Source organism: Micromys minutus (genome assembly GCF_963924665.1).
Source record: "Micromys minutus genome assembly, chromosome: 24".
Classification (NCBI taxonomy): Eukaryota; Metazoa; Chordata; class Mammalia; order Rodentia; family Muridae; genus Micromys; species Micromys minutus.
This window is the reverse complement of record NC_137959.1, coordinates 19,253,808-19,257,802: the sequence shown is the minus strand read 5'-3', so window position 1 is coordinate 19,257,802 and position 3,995 is coordinate 19,253,808. Positions and strand designations below refer to the sequence as shown.

General features: G+C 45.6%; 1 pseudogene across 1 annotated transcript; it reads left to right on the top strand.

The window, feature by feature from the left end:
• Window positions 1-1,404: 1,404 nt before the first annotated feature.
• LOC308435952 (large ribosomal subunit protein P1-like) lies at window positions 1,405-1,693 on the top strand (annotated as a pseudogene). Its single transcript has one exon. The product of its transcript is annotated as a large ribosomal subunit protein P1-like (transcript).
• The last annotated feature ends 2,302 nt before the right edge of the window (window positions 1,694-3,995 follow it).

The following is a 3,995-nucleotide window of genomic DNA, read 5'->3' as shown; positions in this document are numbered from 1 at the left end:
ATAGGTACCTATTGTAAATAAATAGGTATTTATTGTGTAAATAAAACACATTATAGACAACTTCAATTCATTTAAGAGGTATAGGAATGACTCTAAGACCAGGCTTACATGGAATCTATCCTTGAACTTAATTCTGTCTGCTCTGAAGGCTATGAAATCCAGTTACTCTTAGAGGACACAGGTTCACTTACCAGCACCCACATGATACCATCTGAAAGGTCAATGGCCTTAAATGCTCAAGAGAGTTGAGAAATAGGAAAATTAAAATGTTAATAGCATCTGCAGGCAGTTAGGATCTGGGAAGCTCCTGACAAGAAAGTCAACACATCAACTCTTTCGTATTGACAACTTTGATAGTGCAGGGGCGCAGATCCACAGATGGAATCTTCCATCCCAAACGTTCCATTTTTCTGCCCTACAAAAGGTACCCACTCCTGTGGAGAGGTGGCTGCTTATCATTGTCCTAATAAAGGACAGTCTGCTTCTGTAAAGCAGATTGTTTTATTTTCATGTCACCTCCCACAATCCAATCTAACACTTTAACTAAGTCCTAAGATATTTGATGCCCCCTTCTGGCTTCTGTGGGCACTATGTGATGGTGTATAGACATACAATCAGCAAAACACCCATATACATAAAATAAAAGTAAATAAGGGTGTAATGTGTTCTTTTGTTCGAAGTTACGTTTCTAGCAAGGGGGTGGTAATACATGCTTTTAATCCCAGCACTCTGGAGGCAGAGACAAGGCAGATCTCTGTGAGTTTAAAGCCAGCCTGGTATAAAGAGCTAGTTCCAAAACATCCAAAGATACACAAAGAATCTCAGTCTCCAAAACAAGAAGAAGTGAGGGGTGATTGTTGTTCCATTTCTAGCTGGGTGTAATAGTACACAACTTTAATCCCAGCACTCAGGAGGCAGAGGCAGGTGGATCTCCGAGTTCTAGACCAGCCTGCTCACTATAACACGTTCCAGACAAAGGATATGTAGTGAAATTCTGTCAAAAAAGAATTTATATTTCTGCAGAATGTTGCCAACAGATATCAGCTAGGCAGTTTTATAAATAAAAACAAGCAGCCGTTTAAGTTTAGGTTTTAAAATTAGGCATTTGTTTACAAATGTGCTTCTTATATGACCGGTGTCTTTCTAATAATTGAAGGCACCTCTTAGGACACAGCGTTAGGGCATGTTTATGTCTAATTGTTCTGCTTTGGGAGAATAGTTATGCCACACATGGCTTTAATCCCAGCACCTAGATGTGAGTTCTAGGCTAGCCAGGGATGCATAGACTAATATGCCTAGTGAGGCCTTTCCTCAGCTGCTGCCAAGGTGCTCAGTCCTTCCGAGGAAGCTAAGGCCGCGTTGGGGTGAGGCTGGCGACTAGCACCATGGCCGGCAGTTTGCAACATGGCTTCCATCTCCGAGTTCGCCTGCATCTACTCCGCCCCCATCCTTCACGGAGGATAAGATCAATGCCCTCATAAAAGCAGCTGGTGTCAGTGTTGAGCCTTTCTGGCCTGGCTTGTTCACAAAGGCTCTGGTCAATGTCAACACTGGGAGCCTCATCTGCAATGTAGGGGCTGGTGGGCCCGCTCCATCCGCCGCTGCTGCCCCAGCGGAGGAGAAGAAGGTGGAAGCAAAGAAGGAAGAATCCGAGGAGTCTGAAGATGACATGGGCTTTGGTCTTTTTGACTAAAGTGCTTTGTTAAGATGTCCAATAAAGAACTGAAACTTTAAAAAAAAATGCCTAGTGAGCTGTGCAGGATGGTACCCACCCTCCTTTGATACCAGCATTTGGGAGGCAGAGGCCAGCCTGGTCTACAAAGAGAAACATTATGACTCATAAAAAAAAAAAACAAAACAAAACAAAACAAAAGAGCGCCTGGTGGTAGAGTGGGAATCTATGGATCAGATGACTTTGCTCAACCTGGTCAGCACAGAAAAGTCAGCTGAGCTTTAGGCAAACAACTGGAGGAAGGAGAGGTTGCAGGAGAGACACTAGGCTACAGCTGTAAGTTTCCTCACGCCCAGGCTCCTCACCTGCGCCTCCAAGGATCACACCTTAAGTTTTTTTCTCCTGGTGGACCCTTTGTTTTCCCATGGGAGAGAGGCTGTCCCTCACTAATAAGCAGTTCTGTCTGTTGAAGGTCAGACTCCTGTCCTTCTGCCTTCTGTATCTTTACCCCGCCTTAGAAATCTAGTGCTGAGGGGTAGGGAGGGTCTGTACACTGTTAGGAACATAAGAGAAACTGTCTTCTGTAATTTAAAAATCATTTTGTATGACTCGGAACAACAGAATGCTTGTAAGATAGGCACTTGCCACCAGGCAGCTTTGGTGGCTCAGAGAAAAGTTCTAATAGGTTAATGGACTCACCTCAAGGAAGCTCAGATATGAGCTAAGCCCAAGATAGGCCTCGATATCCCAAGATAGGCTCGGATACACTAGTGAGCCTGCCCAAGCCGAGAGCCCTGAAGGTGGGAAGCTACCGCCCAATGAAATGAGACAAAATGAGAATTTAGAAGTAGCCCCTAGGATTGAAATGCTGTGCTCCGGAGACAGGGCTTCTCCAACCTCTGTGCTGATGCCCTTCATGAAGAGGACTTTGAGACTGGCCTCTGTGTGTGGCCTCGGTTTTGGTGGCCACTGAACTTCTGGCACCATTGCTGAGCTCACACAAGCCTACCTGTGAGCACTAGCTGCTGCCCAGTCCTCTCTAGAACCTTCTGGATCTCCTCCAGTGCCATCCTCCTGGTCTGCCACCGCCAGAGGACATCATGGTGGACATGGGTTGATTCTGCCAAACTTCTGGAGCGTCCTCACCAAAGAAGTCTCCCCAGTAGAGCCTGCGGGGGTGTTTTCTGCTTGACTATCTATTCTCCACGTGGTGAGATGTCTGTTTAACTTTATTATATTAGAGTATTTGTCTTAGTTACTGGTTTATTGCTGTGGAGAGATGCCATGACCAAAACCATGCTTTTAAAGGAAAACATTTAACTGGGCAGGCAGGATAGTGCCGGGAGGAAGGCGTGGTCCTAAATGGCAGCCAAGAACTTCACATCCGGATCTACAGGCAGAGTGTGAGAGAGAGACAGAGACACAGAGATAGTCAAGCACACACAGAGAGAAATAGAGTCAGAGAGAGAGGGAGACACTAGGTTAGACCTGGCATCAGCTTTTGGGACCTCAAAGCTCACTCCAGTGCTACATCTCCTCCAAAAAGGCCACACCTCCTAACCCCTGCCATCAACTGTCCACCAACTGGGAACCAAGCGTGCAAATATATGACACTACTGGACACATTTTCATTCAAATGCCCACAGTGTTGTAAGTAATATTTATGGGAAGAAAAAAAAAAGTATTACTTGTGGGAATACATTGAGCAATATTCAAAGTCAAAACGTGTGTGGACATCCTCATTGCCAAGAGCCTTACAGCGCACTGGTGATGTCCTCTGTGATAGTACAATTAGGAACAAACACAGGAGTATTAGTCAGGGTTCTCCAGAGTAGCAGAACTTATAGGATGAATCTCTCTCTCTCTCTCTCTCTCTCTCTCTCTCTCTCTCTGCAAGAGCGCGTGCGAACACACACACATACACACACAGGGGATTTATTAGAAGGTCCAAGAATTCATAGTTCTTCGGTCCACCAGACTGGATGTCTTACCTAGTCTTCAGGATATACCAGAATCACAAAGATAGCTCTAATGCCAGGGAAGGAATGGACTTTCATGTGAGGGCAAGAAGCAGAGAGGCTTCCTTTTTCCATGCCCCCTGCCCCTGGGAAGGTGGTCCTGGGATGTGTTAAAAAGTAGGATGAGCAAGCCACGGGAGCAAGCCAGCAAGCAACAGGCCACTGTGATCTCTGCTTCAGCTCCTGCCTCCAGGTTCCTGTCTTGATATCCTGCTCTGATTTCCCTCTATGATGGACTTCAATTGGGATTTGTGAAACAACTCAACCCCTCCCTGAAAGTTGATTGTGGTTTGCGTTTTATTATA